The 17,468-nt window shown below is 43.4% G+C and overlaps 15 non-coding genes across 15 annotated transcripts; all 15 read left to right on the top strand.

Annotated features, from left to right (window-relative positions):
* The first annotated feature begins 9 nt into the window (after positions 1 to 9).
* On the top strand, positions 10 to 128 carry LOC136741390 (5S ribosomal RNA). The gene has a single exon (XR_010814085.1). It is a non-coding gene; the product is annotated as a 5S ribosomal RNA (ribosomal RNA).
* Positions 129 to 1,194: 1,066 nt separating this feature from the next.
* On the top strand, positions 1,195 to 1,313 carry LOC136741596 (5S ribosomal RNA). The gene has a single exon (XR_010814282.1). It is a non-coding gene; the product is annotated as a 5S ribosomal RNA (ribosomal RNA).
* Positions 1,314 to 2,382: 1,069 nt separating this feature from the next.
* LOC136741651 (5S ribosomal RNA) lies at positions 2,383 to 2,501 on the top strand. Its single transcript, XR_010814335.1, has one exon. It is a non-coding gene; the product is annotated as a 5S ribosomal RNA (ribosomal RNA).
* A 1,055-nt stretch (positions 2,502 to 3,556) lies between these two features.
* LOC136741406 (5S ribosomal RNA) lies at positions 3,557 to 3,675 on the top strand. The gene has a single exon (XR_010814100.1). It is a non-coding gene; the product is annotated as a 5S ribosomal RNA (ribosomal RNA).
* A 1,066-nt stretch (positions 3,676 to 4,741) lies between these two features.
* On the top strand, positions 4,742 to 4,860 carry LOC136741495 (5S ribosomal RNA). Its single transcript, XR_010814185.1, has one exon. It is a non-coding gene; the product is annotated as a 5S ribosomal RNA (ribosomal RNA).
* Positions 4,861 to 5,926: 1,066 nt separating this feature from the next.
* On the top strand, positions 5,927 to 6,044 carry LOC136741697 (5S ribosomal RNA). Its single transcript, XR_010814376.1, has one exon. It is a non-coding gene; the product is annotated as a 5S ribosomal RNA (ribosomal RNA).
* A 1,055-nt stretch (positions 6,045 to 7,099) lies between these two features.
* On the top strand, positions 7,100 to 7,218 carry LOC136741561 (5S ribosomal RNA). Its single transcript, XR_010814248.1, has one exon. It is a non-coding gene; the product is annotated as a 5S ribosomal RNA (ribosomal RNA).
* A 1,055-nt stretch (positions 7,219 to 8,273) lies between these two features.
* On the top strand, positions 8,274 to 8,392 carry LOC136741295 (5S ribosomal RNA). The gene has a single exon (XR_010813994.1). It is a non-coding gene; the product is annotated as a 5S ribosomal RNA (ribosomal RNA).
* A 1,055-nt stretch (positions 8,393 to 9,447) lies between these two features.
* Positions 9,448 to 9,566, top strand: LOC136741389 (5S ribosomal RNA). The gene has a single exon (XR_010814084.1). It is a non-coding gene; the product is annotated as a 5S ribosomal RNA (ribosomal RNA).
* Positions 9,567 to 10,632: 1,066 nt separating this feature from the next.
* LOC136741387 (5S ribosomal RNA) lies at positions 10,633 to 10,751 on the top strand. The gene has a single exon (XR_010814082.1). It is a non-coding gene; the product is annotated as a 5S ribosomal RNA (ribosomal RNA).
* A 1,055-nt stretch (positions 10,752 to 11,806) lies between these two features.
* On the top strand, positions 11,807 to 11,925 carry LOC136741530 (5S ribosomal RNA). Its single transcript, XR_010814218.1, has one exon. It is a non-coding gene; the product is annotated as a 5S ribosomal RNA (ribosomal RNA).
* Positions 11,926 to 12,980: 1,055 nt separating this feature from the next.
* Positions 12,981 to 13,099, top strand: LOC136741494 (5S ribosomal RNA). Its single transcript, XR_010814184.1, has one exon. It is a non-coding gene; the product is annotated as a 5S ribosomal RNA (ribosomal RNA).
* A 1,055-nt stretch (positions 13,100 to 14,154) lies between these two features.
* Positions 14,155 to 14,273, top strand: LOC136741492 (5S ribosomal RNA). Its single transcript, XR_010814182.1, has one exon. It is a non-coding gene; the product is annotated as a 5S ribosomal RNA (ribosomal RNA).
* A 1,066-nt stretch (positions 14,274 to 15,339) lies between these two features.
* LOC136741386 (5S ribosomal RNA) lies at positions 15,340 to 15,458 on the top strand. Its single transcript, XR_010814080.1, has one exon. It is a non-coding gene; the product is annotated as a 5S ribosomal RNA (ribosomal RNA).
* A 1,066-nt stretch (positions 15,459 to 16,524) lies between these two features.
* On the top strand, positions 16,525 to 16,643 carry LOC136741663 (5S ribosomal RNA). Its single transcript, XR_010814346.1, has one exon. It is a non-coding gene; the product is annotated as a 5S ribosomal RNA (ribosomal RNA).
* The last annotated feature ends 825 nt before the right edge of the window (positions 16,644 to 17,468 follow it).

Raw genomic sequence — 17,468 nt, 5'->3', positions numbered from 1 at the left:
GCCTCCCTGGCTTACGGCCATACTAGCCTGAATACGCCCGATCTCGTCCGATCTCGGAAGCTAAGCAGGCTCGGGCCTGGTCAGTACTTGGATGGGAGACCGCCTGGGAATACCAGGTGCTGTAAGCTTTTGCATCTTTTACACACCAGAGGGCGACAAATCACGAGTTTTAACTTTGGATACACGCAATTTCATCATTATTTCAGATTTGACTTCCCCAAATACACAGGCATAGAATAGATCTTGTTCTCCAACGTAAACGGTCCCTAGTAACTAGTGTACATTCGTAAATAAATTGAGCATCATGGCTAGAAGTGACTAAATGTTGCCTAATCTTTCTCATCGAGAAATGACACAATTACAGCAACACAAAAAGGAACTCCACCGGACAAAGTTCAGTGCTCACAAGGAGCCTCATTCAACACACACGGTTCCATTCCCATTCATGCAAAGCACGAAAGTGTAAAACTTGGGAAAATACTTGAGAGCAAAGATCACATTCAATCTCATTCAAGGCACGGATGTGAATGCAACGGGATGAAATTACTGAAATGATGCCTGCCCTCGAACTGTGATGATGGACTACCCGACTCGCCAATAATATTGGGTTCTGGTGTATTGAAATACAGGAGCTGCTGGATTTGTGTGTTTTCTTACCCCCTCACCATAGTTTGTCAAATGTTTAAACAACTGAACTTATATTCAAGGTTTGTTTCTCTTCATATGTTTTACTGGTTTACATTTGTCTCAGCAACCTGTTGAATGATTCTTCTGCTTTCAAAACAAAATGACAACAGGATGAATGCACACACTTGAAAATACAATACATGCAATGTTATGCATCATAGTGATGCAACCTCCTTTCAGTTTCATACTGCATGTCAATTGAAATCCTTACTGAAATGCACACCTTCTCAAGATTGCGCTTGACTGGCGTGTCAGGCACTCAATTACAGCTGTTTTATCAAGAGAATGTGTTCGTTTTGTAATATATAGTTCCGGTCTGGTGTGGCACCCCAGCTAACGCACAACGTTGCCACAATGTTGCCACAACGTGGCGTGTTAGCAGGGACTGTCTGCGGCGCGCTGGTGTGTCCCGGGCTTTAGAGTAGAGAGACAGTTCAACTGTAAGTATGAACGGCAGAAACGGATATTGCCTTCCCTTTAAGTAGAGCGTCAGGGACAGCCTCCCTGGCTTACGGCCATACTAGCCTGAATACGCCCGATCTCGTCCGATCTCGGAAGCTAAGCAGGCTCGGGCCTGGTCAGTAATTGGATGGGAGACCGCCTGGGAATACCAGGTGCTGTAAGCTTTTGCATCTTTTACACACCAGAGGGCGACAAATCACAAGTTTTAACTTTGGATACACGCAATTTCATCATTATTTCAGATTTGACTTCCCCAAATACACAGGCATACAATAGATCTTGTTCTCCAACGTAAACGGTCCCTAGTAACTAGGGTACATTCGTAAATAAATTGAGCATCATGGCTAGAAGTGACTAAATGTTGCCTAATCTTTCTCATCGAGAAATGACACAATTACAGCAACACAAAAAGGAACTCCACCGGACAAAGTTCAGTGCTCACAAGGAGCTTCATTCAACACACACGGTTCCATTCCCATTCATGCAAAGCACGAAAGTGTAAAACTTGGGAACATACTTGAGAGCAAAGATCACATTCAATCTCATTCAAGGCACGGATGTGAATGCAACGGGATGAAATTACTGAAATGATGCCTGCCCTCGAACTGTGATGATGGACTACCCGACTCGCCAATAATATTGGGTTCTGGTGTATTGAAATACAGGAGCTGCTGGATTTGTGTGTTTTCTTACCCCCTCACCATAGTTTGTCAAATGTTTAAACAACTGAACTTATATTCAAGGTTTGTTTCTCTTCATATGTTTTACTGGTTTACATTTGTCTCAGCAACCTCAGCAAAAATGATTCTTCTACTTTCAAAACAAAATGACAACAGGATGAATGCACACACTTGAAAATACAATACATGCAATGTTATGCATCATAGTGATGCAACCTCCTTTCAGTTTCATACTGCATGTCAATTGAAATCCTTACTGAAATGCACACCTTCTCAAGATTGCGCTTGACTGGCGTGTCAGGCACTCAATTACAGCTGTTTTATCAAGACAATGTGTTCGTTTTGTAATATATAGTTCCGGTCTGGTGTGGCACCCCAGCTAACGCACAACGTTGCCACAATGTTGCCACAACGTGGCGTGTTAGCAGGGACTGTCTGCGGTGCGCTGGTGTGTCCCGGGCTTTAGAGTAGAGAGACAGTTCAACTGTAAGTATGAACGGCAGAAACGGATATTGCCTTCCCTTTAAGTAGAGCATCAGGGACAGCCTCCCTGGCTTACGGCCATACTAGCCTGAATACGCCCGATCTCGTCCGATCTCGGAAGCTAAGCAGGCTCGGGCCTGGTCAGTACTTGGATGGGAGACCGACTGGGAATACGAGGTGCTGTAAGCTTTTGCATCTTTTACACACCAGAGGGCGACAAATCACGAGTTTTAACTTTGGATACACGCAATTTCATCATTATTTCAGATTTGACTTCCCCAAATACACAGGCATACAATAGATCTTGTTCTCCAACGTAAACGGTCCCTAGTAACTAGGGTACATTCGTAAATAAATTGAGCATCATGGCTAGAAGTGACTAAATGTTGCCTAATCTTTCTCATCGAGAAATGACACAATTACAGCAACACAAAAAGGAACTCCACCGGACAAAGTTCAGTGCTCACAAGGAGCCTCATTCACCACACACGGTTCCATTCCCATTCATGCAAAGCACGAAAGTGTAAAACTTGGGAACATACTTGAGAGCAAAGATCACATTCAATCTCATTCAAGGCACGGATGTGAATGCAACGGGATGAAATTACTGAAATGATGCCTGCCCTCGAACTGTGATGATGGACTACCCGACTCGCCAATAATATTGGGTTCTGGTGTATTGAAATACAGGAGCTGCTGGATTTGTGTGTTTTCTTACCCCCTCACCATAGTTTGTCAAATGTTTAAACAACTGAACTTATATTCAAGGTTTGTTTCTCTTCATATGTTTTACTGGTTTACATTTGTCTCAGCAACCTGTTGAATGATTCTTCTGCTTTCAAAACAAAATGACAACAGGATGAATGCACACACTTGAAAATACAATACATGCAATGTTATGCATCATAGTGATGCAACCTCCTTTCAGTTTCATACTGCATGTCAATTGAAATCCTTACTGAAATGCACACCTTCTCAAGATTGCGCTTGACTGGCGTGTCAGGCACTCAATTACAGCTGTATTATCAAGACAATGTGTTCGTTTTGTAAAATATAGTTCCGGTCTGGTGTGGCACCCCAGCTAACGCACAACGTTGACACAACGTTTCGTGTTAGCAGGGACTGTCTGCAGCGTGCTGGTGTGTCCCGGACTTTAGAGTAGAGAGACAGTTCAACTGCAAGTATGAGCGGCAGAAACGGATATTGCCTTCCCTTTAAGTAGAGGGTCAAGGACAGCCTCCCTGGCTTACGGCCATACTAGCCTGAATACGCCCGATCTCATCCGATCTCGGAAGCTAAGCAGGCTCGGGCCTGGTTAGTACTTGGATGGGAGACCGCCTGGGAATACCAGGTGCTGTAAGCTTTTGCATCTTTTACACACCAGAGGGCGACAAATCACGAGTTTTAACTTTGGATACACGCAATTTCATCATTATTTCAGATTTGACTTCCCCAAATACACAGGCATACAATAGATCTTGTTCTCCAACGTAAACGGTCCCTAGTAACTAGGGTACATTCGTAAATAAATTGAGCATCATGGCTAGAAGTGACTAAATGTTGCCTAATCTGTCTCATCGAGAAATGACACAATTACAGCAACACAAAAAGGAACTCCACCGGACAAAGTTCAGTGCTCACAAGGAGCCTCATTCAACACACACGGTTCCATTTCCATTCATGCAAAGCACGAAAGTGTAAAACTTGGGAACATACTTGAGAGCAAAGATCACATTCAATCTCAATCAAGGCACGGATGTGAATGCAACGGGATGAAATTACTGAAATGATGCCTGCCCTCGAACTGTGATGATGGACTACCCGACTCGCCAATAATATTGGCTTCTGGTGTATTGAAATACAGGAGCTGCTGGATTTGTGTGTTTTCTTACCCCCTCACCATAGTTTGTCAAATGTTTAAACAACTGAACTTATATTCAAGGTTTGTTTCTCTTCATATGTTTTACTGGTTTACATTTGTCTCAGCAACCTGTTGAATGATTCTTCTGCTTTCAAAACAAAATGACAACAGGATGAATGCACACACTTGAAAATATAATACATGCAATGTTATGCATCATAGTGATGCAACCTCCTTTCAGTTTCATACTGCATGTCAATTGAAATCCTTACTGAAATGCACACCTTCTCAAGATTGCGCTTGACTGGCGTGTCAGGCACTCAATTACCGCTGTTTTATCAAGACAATGTGTTCGTTTTGTAAAATATAGTTCCGGTCTGGTGTGGCACCCCAGCTAACGCACAACGTTGCCACAATGTTGCCACAACGTGGCGTGTTAGCAGGGACTGTCTGCGGCACGCTGGTGTGTCCCGGGCTTTAGAGTAGAGAGACAGTTCAACTGTAAGTATGAACGGCAGAAACGGATATTGCCTTCCCTTTAAGTAGAGCGTCAGGGACAGCCTCCCTGGCTTACGGCCATACTAGCCTGAATACGCCCGATCTCGTCCGATCTCGGAAGCCAAGCAGGCTCGGGCCTGGTCAGTACTTGGATGGGAGACCGCCTGGGAATACCAGGTGCTGTAAGCTTTTGCATCTTTTACACACCAGAGGGCGACAAATCACGAGTTTTAACTTTGGATACACGCAATTTCATCATTATTTCAGATTTTACTTCCCCAAATACACAGGCATACAATAGATCTTGTTCTCCAACGTAAACGGTCCCTAGTAACTAGGGTACATTCGTAAATAAATTGAGCATCATGGCTAGAAGTGACTAAATGTTGCCTAATCTTTCTCATCGAGAAATGACACAATTACAGCAACACAAAAAGGAACTCCACCGGACAAAGTTCAGTGCTCACAAGGAGCCTCATTCAACACACACGGTTCCATTCCCATTCATGCAAAGCACGAAAGTGTAAAACTTGGGAACATACTTGAGAGCAAAGATCACATTCAATCTCATTCAAGGCACGGATGTGAATGCAACGGGATGAAATTACTGAAATGATGCCTGCCCTCGAACTGTGATGATGGACTACCCGACTCGCCAATAATATTGGGTTCTGGTGTATTGAAATACAGGAGCTGCTGGATTTGTGTGTTTTCTTACCCCCTCACCATAGTTTGTCAAATGTTTAAACAACTGAACTTATATTCAAGGTTTGTTTCTCTTCATATGTTTTACTGGTTTACATTTGTCTCAGCAACCTGTTGAATGATTCTTCTGCTTTCAAAACAAAATGACAACAGGATGAATGCACACACTTGAAAATACAATACATGCAATGTTATGCATCATAGTGATGCAACCTCCTTTCAGTTTCATACTGCATGTCAATTGAAATCCTTACTGAAATGCACACCTTCTCAAGATTGCGCTTGACTGGCGTGTCAGGCACTCAATTACAGCTGTTTTATCAAGACAATGTGTTCGTTTTGTAATATATAGTTCCGGTCTGGTGTGGCACCCCAGCTAACGCACAACGTTGCCACAATGTTGCCACAACGTGGCGTGTTAGCAGGGACTGTCTGCGGCGCGCTGGTGTGTCCCGGGCTTTAGAGTAGAGAGACAGTTCAACTGTAAGTATGAACGGCAGAAACGGATATTGCCTTCCCTTTAAGTAGAGCGTCAGGGACAGCCTCCCTGGCTTACGGCCTACTAGCCTGAATACGCCCGATCTCGTCCGATCTCGGAAGCTAAGCAGGCTCGGGCCTGGTCAGTACTTGGATGGGAGACCGCCTGGGAATACCAGGTGCTGCAAGCTTTTGCATCTTTTACACACCAGAGGGCGACAAATCACGATTTTTAACTTTGGATACACGCAATTTCATCATTATTTCAGATTTGACTTCCCCAAATACACAGGCATACAATAGATCTTGTTCTCCAACGTAAACGGTCCCTAGTAACTAGGGTACATTCGTAAATAAATTGAGCATCATGGCTAGAAGTGACTAAATGTTGCCTAATCTTTCTCATCGAGAAATGACACAATTACAGCAACACAAAAAGGAACTCCACCGGACAAAGTTCACTGCTCACAAGGAGCCTCATTCAACACACACGGTTCCATTCCCATTCATGCAAAGCACGAAAGTGTAAAACTTGGGAACATACTTGAGAGCAAAGATCACATTCAATCTCATTCAAGGCACGGATGTGAATGCAACGGGATGAAATTACTGAAATGATGCCTGCCCTCGAACTGTGATGATGGACTACCCGACTCGCCAATAATATTGGGTTCTGGTGTATTGAAATACAGGAGCTGCTGGATTTGTGTGTTTTCTTACCCCCTCACCATAGTTTGTCAAATGTTTAAACAACTGAACTTATATTCAAGGTTTGTTTCTCTTCATATGTTTTACTGGTTTACATTTGTCTCAGCAACCTGTTGAATGATTCTTCTGCTTTCAAAACAAAATGACAACAGGATGAATGCACACACTTGAAAATACAATACATGCAATGTTATGCATCATAGTGATGCAACCTCCTTTCAGTTTCATACTGCATGTCAATTGAAATCCTTACTGAAATGCACACCTTCTCAAGATTGCGCTTGACTGGCGTGTCAGGCACTCAATTACAGCTGTTTTATCAAGACAATGTGTTCGTTTTGTAATATATAGTTCCGGTCTGGTGTGGCACCCCAGCTAACGCACAACGTTGCCACAACGTTTCGTGTTAGCAGGGACTGTCTGCAGCGTGCTGGTGTGTCCCGGACTTTAGAGTAGAGAGACAGTTCAACTGCAAGTATGAGCGGCAGAAACGGATATTGCCTTCCCTTTAAGTAGAGGGTCAAGGACAGCCTCCCTGGCTTACGGCCATACTAGCCTGAATACGCCCGATCTCGTCCGATCTCGGAAGCTAAGCAGGCTCGGGCCTGGTCAGTACTTGGATGGGAGACCGCCTGGGAATACCAGGTGCTGTAAGATTTTGCATCTTTTACACACCAGAGGGCGACAAATCACGAGTTTTAACTTTGGATACACGCAATTTCATCATTATTTCAGATTTGACTTCCCCAAATACACAGGCATACAATAGATCTTGTTCTCCAACGTAAACGGTCCCTAGTAACTAGGGTACATTCGTAAATAAATTGAGCATCATGGCTAGAAGTGACTAAATGTTGCCTAATCTTTCTCATCGAGAAATGACACAATTACAGCAACACAAAAAGGAACTCCACCGGACAAAGTTCAGTGCTCACAAGGAGCCTCATTCAACACACACGGTTCCATTCCCATTCATGCAAAGCACGAAAGTGTAAAACTTGGGAACATACTTGAGAGCAAAGATCATATTCAATCTCATTCAAGGCACGGATGTGAATGCAACGGGATGAAATTACTGAAATGATGCCTGCTCTCGAACTGTGATGATGGACTACCCGACTCGCCAATAATATTGGGTTCTGGTGTATTGAAATACAGGAGCTGCTGGATTTGTGTGTTTTCTTACCCCCTCACCATAGTTTGTCAAATGTTTAAACAACTGAACTTATATTCAAGGTTTGTTTCTCTTCATATGTTTTACTGGTTTACATTTGTCTCAGCAACCTGTTGAATGATTCTTCTGCTTTCAAAACAAAATGACAACAGGATGAATGCACACACTTGAAAATACAATACATGCAATGTTATGCATCATAGTGATGCAACCTCCTTTCAGTTTCATACTGCATGTCAATTGAAATCCTTACTGAAATGCACACCTTCTCAAGATTGCGCTTGACTGGCGTGTCAGGCACTCAATTACAGCTGTATTATCAAGACAATGTGTTCGTTTTGTAAAATATAGTTCCGGTCTGGTGTGGCACCCCAGCTAACGCACAACGTTGCCACAACGTTTCGTGTTAGCAGGGACTGTCTGCAGCGTGCTGGTGTGTCCCGGACTTTAGAGTAGAGAGACAGTTCAACTGCAAGTATGAGCGGCAGAAACGGATATTGCCTTCCCTTTAAGTAGAGGGTCAAGGACAGCCTCCCTGGCTTACGGCCATACTAGCCTGAATACGCCCGATCTCGTCCGATCTCGGAAGCTAAGCAGGCTCGGGCCTGGTTAGTACTTGGATGGGAGACCCCCTGGGAATACCAGGTGCTGTAAGCTTTTTCATCTTTTACACACCAGAGGGCGACAAATCACGAGTTTTAACTTTGGATACACGCAATTTCATCATTATTTCAGATTTGACTTCCCCAAATACACAGGCATACAATAGATCTTGTTCTCCAACGTAAACGGTCCCTAGAAACTAGGGTACATTCGTAAATAAATTCAGCATCATGGCTAGAAGTGACTAAATGTTGCCTAATCTATCTCATCGAGAAATGACACAATTACAGCAACACAAAAAGGAACTCCACCGGACAAAGTTCAGTGCTCACAAGGAGCCTCATTCAACACACACGGTTCCATTCCCATTCATGCAAAGCACGAAAGTGTAAAACTTGGGAACATACTTGAGAGCAAAGATCACATTCAATCTCATTCAAGGCACGGATGTGAATGCAACGGGATGAAATAACTGAAATGATGCCTGCCCTCGAACTGTGATGATGGACTACCCGACTCGCCAATAATATTGGCTTCTGGTGTATTGAAATACAGGAGCTGCTGGATGTGTGTGTTTTCTTACCCCCTCACCATAGTTTGTCAAATGTTTAAAAAACTGAACTTATATTCAAGGTTTGTTTCTCTTCATATGTTTTACTGGTTTACATTTGTCTCAGCAACCTGTTGAATGATTCTTCTGCTTTCAAAACAAAATGACAACAGGATGAATGCACACACTTGAAAATACAATACATGCAATGTTATGCATCATAGTGATGCAACCTCCTTTCAGTTTCATACTGCATGTCAATTGAAATCCTTACTGAAATGCACACCTTCTCAAGATTGCGCTTGACTGGCGTGTCAGGCACTCAATTACAGCTGTTTTATCAAGACAATGTGTTCGTTTTGTAATATATAGTTCCGGTCTGGTGTGGCACCCCAGCTAACGCACAACGTTGCCACAACGTTTCGTGTTAGCAGGGACTGTCTGCGGCGCGCTGGTGTGTCCCGGACTTTAGAGTAGAGAGACAGTTCAACTGCAAGTATGAGCGGCAGAAACGGATATTGCCTTCCCTTTAAGTAGAGCGTCAGGGATAGCCTCCCTGGCTTACGGCCATACTAGCCTGAATACGCCCGATCTCGTCCGATCTCGGAAGCTAAGCAGGCTCGGGCCTGGTCAGTACTTGGATGGGAGACCGCCTGGGAATACCAGGTGCTGTAAGCTTTTGCATCTTTTACACACCAGAGGGCGACAAATCACGAGTTTTAACTTTGGATACACGCAATTTCATCATTATTTCAGATTTGACTTCCCCAAATACACAGGCATACAATAGATCTTGTTCTCCAACGTAAACGGTCCCTAGTAACTAGGGTACATTCGTAAATAAATTGAGCATCATGGCTAGAAGTGACTAAATGTTGCCTAATCTATCTCATCGAGAAATGACACAATTACAGCAACACAAAAAGGAACTCCACCGGACAAAGTTCAGTGCTCACAAGGAGCCTCATTCAACACAAACGGTTCCATTCCCATTCATGCAAAGCACGAAAGTGTAAAACTTGGGAACATACTTGAGAGCAAAGATCACATTCAATCTCATTCAAGGCACGGATGTGAATGCAACGGGATGAAATTACTGAAATGATGCCTGCCCTCGAACTGTGATGATGGACTACCCGACTCGCCAATAATATTGGGTTCTGGTGTATTGAAATACAGGAGCTGCTGGATTTGTATGTTTTCTTACCCCCTCACCATACTTTCTCAAATGTTTAAACAACTGAACTTATATTCAAGGTTTGTTTCTCTTCATATGTTTTACTGGTTTACATTTGTCTCAGCAACCTGTTGAATGATTCTTCTGCTTTCAAAACAAAATGACAACAGGATGAATGCACACACTTGAAAATACAATACATGCAATGTTATGCATCATAGTGATGCAACCTCCTTTCAGTTTCATACTGCATGTCAATTGAAATCCTTACTGAAATGCACACCTTCTCAAGATTGCGCTTGACTGGCGTGTCAGGCACTAAATTACAGCTGTTTTATCAAGACAATGTGTTCGTTTTGTAATATATAGTTCCGGTCTGGTGTGGCACCCCAGCTAACGCACAACGTTGCCACAATGTTGCCACAACGTGGCATGTTAGCAGGGACTGTCTGCGGCGCACTGGTGTGTCCCGGGCTTTAGAGTAGAGAGACAGTTCAACTGTAAGTATGAACGGCAGAAACGGATATTGCCTTCCCTTTAAGTAGAGCGTCAGGGACAGCCTCCCTGGCTTACGGCCATACTAGCCTGAATACGCCCGATCTCGTCCGATCTCGGAAGCTAAGCAGGCTCGGGCCTGGTCAGTACTTGGATGGGAGACCGCCTGGGAATACCAGGTGCTGTAAGCTTTTGCATCTTTTACACGCCAGAGGGCGACAAATCACGAGTTTTAACTTTGGATACACGCAATTTCATCATTATTTCAGATTTGACTTCCCCAAATACACAGGCATACAATAGATCTTGTTCTCCAACGTAAACGGTCCCTAGTAACTAGGGTACATTCGTAAATAAATTGAGCATCATGGCTAGAAGTGACTAAATGTTGCCTAATCTTTCTCATCGAGAAATGACACAATTACAGCAACACAAAAAGGAACTCCACCGGACAAAGTTCAGTGCTCACAAGGAGCCTCATTCAACACACACGGTTCCATTCCCATTCATGCAAAGCACGAAAGTGTAAAACTTGGGAACATACTTGAGAGCAAAGATCACATTCAATCTCATTCAAGGCACGGATGTGAATGCAACGGGATGAAATTACTGAAATGATGCCTGCCCTCGAACTGTGATGATGGACTACCCGACTCGCCAATAATATTGGGTTCTGGTGTATTGAAATACAGGAGCTGCTGGATTTGTGTGTTTTCTTACCCCCTCACCATAGTTTGTCAAATGTTTAAACAACTGAACTTATATTCAAGGTTTGTTTCTCTTCATATGTTTTACTGGTTTACATTTGTCTCAGCAACCTGTTGAATGATTCTTCTGCTTTCAAAACAAAATGACAACAGGATGAATGCACACACTTGAAAATACAATACATGCAATGTTATGCATCATAGTGATGCAACCTCCTTTCAGTTTCATACTGCATGTCAATTGAAATCCTTACTGAAATGCACACCTTCTCAAGATTGCGCTTGACTGGCGTGTCAGGCACACAATTACAGCTGTATTATCAAGACAATGTGTTCGTTTTGTAAAATACAGTTCCGGTCTGGTGTGGCACCCCAGCTAACGCACAACGTTGCCACAACGTGGCATGTTAGCAGGGACTGTCTGCGGTGCGCTGGTGTGTCCCGGGCTTTAGAGTAGAGAGACAGTTCAACTGTAAGTATGAACGGCAGAAACGGATATTGCCTTCCCTTTAAGTAGAGCGTCAGGGACAGCCTCCCTGGCTTACGGCCATACTAGCCTGAATACGCCCGATCTCATCAGATCTCGGAAGCCAAGCGGGCTCGGGCCTGGTCAGTACTTGGATGGGAGACCGCCTGGGAATACCAGGTGCTGTAAGCTTTTGCATCTTTTACACACCAGAGGGCGACAAATCACGAGTTTTAACTTTGGATACACGCAATTTCATCATTATTTCAGATTTGACTTCCCCAAATACACAGGCATACAATAGATCTTGTTCTCCAACGTAAACGGTCCCTAGTAACTAGGGTACATTCATAAATAAATTGAGCATCATGGCTAGAAGTGACTAAATGTTGCCTAATCTTTCTCATCGAGAAATGACACAATTACAGCAACACAAAAAGGAACTCCACCGGACAAAGTTCAGTGCTCACAAGGAGCCTCATTCAACACACACGGTTCCATTCCCATTCATGCAAAGCACGAAAGTGTAAAACTTGGGAACATACTTGAGAGCAAAGATCACATTCAATCTCATTCAAGGCACGGATGTGAATGCAACGGGATGAAATTACTGAAATGATGCCTGCCCTCGAACTGTGATGATGGACTACCTGATTCGCCAATAATATTGGGTTCTGGTGTATTGAAATACAGGAGCTGCTGGATTTGTGTGTTTTCTTACCCCCTCACCATAGTTTGTCAAATGTTTAAACAACTGAACTTATATTCAAGGTTTGTTTCTCTTCATATGTTTTACTGGTTTACATTTGTCTCAGCAACCTGTTGAATGATTCTTCTGCTTTCAAAACAAAATGACAACAGGATGAATGCACACACTTGAAAATACAATACATGCAATGTTATGCATCATAGTGATGCAACCTCCTTTCAGTTTCATACTGCATGTCAATTGAAATCCTTACTGAAATGCACACCTTCTCAAGATTGCGCTTGACTGGCGTGTCAGGCACTCAATTACAGCTGTTTTATCAAGACAATGTGTTCGTTTTGTAAAATATAGTTCCGGTCTGGTGTGGCACCCCAGCTAACGCACAACGTTGCCACAACGTGGCGTGTTAGCAGGGACTGTCTGCGGCGCGCTGGTGTGTCCCGGGCTTTAGAGTAGAGAGACAGTTCAACTGTAAGTATGAATGGCAGAAACGGATATTGCCTTCCCTTTAAATAGAGCGTCAGGGACAGCCTCCCTGGCTTACGGCCATACTAGCCTGAATACGCCCGATCTCGTCCGATCTCGGAAGCCAAGCAGGCTCGGGCCTGGTCAGTACTTGGATGGGAGACCGCCTGGGAATACCAGGTGCTGTAAGCTTTTGCACCTTTTACACACCAGAGGGCGACAAATCACGAGTTTTAACTTTGGATACACACAATTTCATCATTATTTCAGATTTTACTTCCCCAAATACACAGGCATACAATAGATCTTGTTCTCCAACGTAAACGGTCCCTAGTAACTAGGGTACATTCGTAAATAAATTGAGCATCATGGCTAGAAGTGACTAAATGTTGCCTAATCTTTCTCATCAAGAAATGACACAATTACAGCAACACAAAAAGGAACTCCACCGGACAAAGTTCAGTGCTCACAAGGAGCCTCATTCAACACACACGGTTCCATTCCCATTCATGCAAAGCACGAAAGTGTAAAACTTGGGAACGTACTTGAGAGCAAAGATCACATTCAATCTCATTCAAGGCACGGATGTGAATGCAACGGGATGAAATTACTGAAATGATGCCTGCCCTCGAACTGTGATGATGGACTACCCGACTCGCCAATAATATTGGGTTCTGGTGTATTGAAATACAGGAGCTGCTGGATTTGTGTGTTTTCTTACCCCCTCACCATAGTTTGTCAAATGTTTAAACAACTGAACTTATATTCAAGGTTTGTTTCTCTTCATATGTTTTACTGGTTTACATTTGTCTCAGCAACCTGTTGAATGATTCATCTGCTTTCAAAACAAAATGACAACAGGATGAATGCACACACTTGAAAATACACTACATGCAATGTTATGCATCATAGTGATGCAACCTCCTTTCAGTTTCATACTGCATGTCAATTGAAATCCTTACTGAAATGCACACCTTCTCAAGATTGCGCTTGACTGGCGTGACAGGCACTCAATTACAGCTGTTTTATCAAGACAATGTGTTCGTTTTGTAAAATATAGTTCCGGTCTGGTGTGGCACCCCAGCTAACGCACAACGTTGCCACAACGTGGCGTGTTAGCAGGGACAGTCTGCGGCGCGCTGGTGTGTCCCGGGCTTTAGAGTAGAGAGACAGTTCAACTGTAAGTATGAACGGCAGAAACGGATATTGCCTTCCCTTTAAGTAGAGCGTCAGGGACAGCCTCCCTGGCTTACGGCCATACTAGCCTGAATACGCCCGATCTCGTCCGATCTCGGAAGCCAAGCAGGCTCGGGCCTGGTCAGTACTTGGATGGGAGACCGCCTGGGAATACCAGGTGCTGTAAGCTTTTGCACCTTTTACACACCAGAGGGCGACAAATCACGAGTTTTAACTTTGGATACACACAATTTCATCATTATTTCAGATTTTACTTCCCCAAATACACAGGCATACAATAGATCTTGTTCTCCAACGTAAACGGTCCCTAGTAACTAGGGTACATTCGTAAATAAATTGAGCATCATGGCTAGAAGTGACTAAATGTTGCCTAATCTTTCTCATCAAGAAATGACACAATTACAGCAACACAAAAAGGAACTCCACCGGACAAAGTTCAGTGCTCACAAGGAGCCTCATTCAACACACACGGTTCCATTCCCATTCATGCAAAGCACGAAAGTGTAAAACTTGGGAACGTACTTGAGAGCAAAGATCACATTCAATCTCATTCAAGGCACGGATGTGAATGCAACGGGATGAAATTACTGAAATGATGCCTGCCCTCGAACTGTGATGATGGACTACCCGACTCGCCAATAATATTGGGTTCTGGTGTATTGAAATACAGGAGCTGCTGGATTTGTGTGTTTTCTTACCCCCTCACCATAGTTTGTCAAATGTTTAAACAACTGAACTTATATTCAAGGTTTGTTTCTCTTCATATGTTTTACTGGTTTACATTTGTCTCAGCAACCTGTTGAATGATTCTTCTGCTTTCAAAACAAAATGACAACAGGATGAATGCACACACTTGAAAATACAATACATGCAATGTTATGCATCATAGTGATGCAACCTCCTTTCAGTTTCATACTGCATGTCAATTGAAATCCTTACTGAAATGCACACCTTGTCAAGATTGCGCTTGACTCGCGTGTCAGGCACTCAATTACAGCTGTTTTATCAAGACAATGTGTTCGTTTTGTAATATATAGTTCCGGTCTGGTGTGGCACCCCAGCTAACGCACAACGTTGCCACAATGTTGCCACAACGTGGCGTGTTAGCAGGGACTGTCTGCGGCGCGCTGGTGTGTCCCGGGCTTTAGAGTAGAGAGACAGTTCAACTGTAAGTATGAACGGCAGAAACGGATATTGCCTTCCCTTTAAGTAGAGCGTCAGGGAGATCCTCCCTGGCTTACGGCCATACTAGCCTGAATACGCCCGATCTCGTCCGATCTCGGAAGCTAAGCAGGCTCGGGCCTGGTCAGTACTTGGATGGGAGACCGCCTGGGAATACCAGGTGCTGTAAGCTTTTGCATCTTTTACACACCAGAGGGCGACAAATCACGAGTTTTAACTTTGGATACACGCAATTTCATCATTATTTCAGATTTGACTTCCCCAAATACACAGGCATACAATAGATCTTGTTCTCCAACGTAAACGGTCCCTAGTAACTAGGGTACATTCGTAAATAAATTGAGCATCATGGCTAGAAGTGACTAAATGTTGCCTAATCTTTCTCATCGAGAAATGACACAATTACAGCAACACAAAAAGGAACTCCACCGGACAAAGTTCAGTGCTCACAAGGAGCCTCATTCAACACACACGGTTCCATTCCCATTCATGCAAAGCACGAAAGTGTAAAACTTGGGAACATACTTGAGAGCAAAGATCACATTCAATCTCATTCAAGGCACGGATGTGAATGCAACGGGATGAAATTACTGAAATGATGCCTGCCCTCGAACTGTGATGATGGACTACCCGACTCGCCAATAATATTGGGTTCTGGTGTATTGAAATACAGGAGCTGCTGGATTTGTGTGTTTTCTTACCCCCTCACCATAGTTTGTCAAATGTTTAAACAACTGAACTTATATTCAAGGTTTGTTTCTCTTCATATGTTTTACTGGTTTACATTTGTCTCAGCAACCTGTTGAATGATTCTTCTGCTTTCAAAACAAAATGACAACAGGATGAATGCAAACACTTGAAAATACAATACATGCAATGTTATGCATCATAGTGATGCAACCTCCTTTCAGTTTCATACTGCATGTCAATTGAAATCCTTACTGAAATGCACACCTTCTCAAGATTGCGCTTGACTGGCGTGTCAGGCACTCAATTACAGCTGTTTTATCAAGACAATGTGTTCGTTTTGTAATATATAGTTCCGGTCTGGTGTGGCACCCCAGCTAACGCACAACGTTGCCACAATGTTGCCACAACGTGGCGTGTTAGCAGGGACTGTCTGCGGCGCGCTGGTGTGTCCCGGGCTTTAGAGTAGAGAGACAGTTCAACTGTAAGTATGAACGGCAGAAACGGATATTGCCTTCCCTTTAAGTAGAGCGTCAGGGACAGCCTCCCTGGCTTACGGCCATACTAGCCTGAATACGCCCAATCTCGTCCGATCTCGGAAGCTAAGCAGGCTCGGGCCTGGTCAGTATTTGGATGGGAGACCGCCTGGGAATACCAGGTGCTGTAAGCTTTTGCATCTTTTACACACCAAAGGGCGACAAATCACAAGTTTTAACTTTGGATACACGCAATTTCATCATTATTTCAGATTTGACTTCCCCAAATACACAGGCATACAATAGATCTTGTTCTCCAACGTAAACGGTCCCTAGTAACTAGTGTACATTTGTAAATAAATTGAGCATCATGGCTAGAAGTGACTAAATGTTGCCTAATCTTTCTCATCGAGAAATGACACAATTACAGCAACACAAAAAGGAACTCCACCGGACAAAGTTCAGTGCTCACAAGGAGCCTCATTCAACACACACGGTTCCATTCCCATTCATGCAAAGCACGAAAGTGTAAAACTTGGGAACATACTTGAGAGCAAAGATCACATTGAATCTCATTCAAGGCACGGATGTGAATGCAACGGGATGAAATTACTGAAATGATGCCTGCCCTCGAACTGTGATGATGGACTACCCGACTCGCCAATAATATTGGCTTCTGGTGTATTGAAATACAGGAGCTGCTGGATTTGTGTGTTTTCTTACCCCCTCACCATAGTTTGTCAAATGTTTAAACAACTGAACTTATATTCAAGGTTTGTTTCTCTTCATATGTTTTACTGGTTTACATTTGTCTCAGCAACCTGTTGAATGATTCTTCTGCTTTCAAAACAAAATGACAACAGGATGAATGCACACACTTGAAAATACAATACATGCAATGTTATGCATCATAGTGATGCAACCTCCTATCAGTTTCATACTGCATGTCAATTGAAATCCTTACTGAAATGCACACCTTCTCAAGATTGCGCTTGACTGGCATGTCAGGCACTCAATTA

The sequence above is a fragment of the Amia ocellicauda genome, unplaced genomic scaffold (genome assembly GCF_036373705.1).
Source record: "Amia ocellicauda isolate fAmiCal2 unplaced genomic scaffold, fAmiCal2.hap1 HAP1_SCAFFOLD_68, whole genome shotgun sequence".
In the NCBI taxonomy this organism is placed as follows: Eukaryota; Metazoa; Chordata; class Actinopteri; order Amiiformes; family Amiidae; genus Amia; species Amia ocellicauda.
The sequence above is the reverse complement of the archived record's forward strand: the minus strand, read 5'-3'. Positions and strand labels throughout refer to the sequence as shown.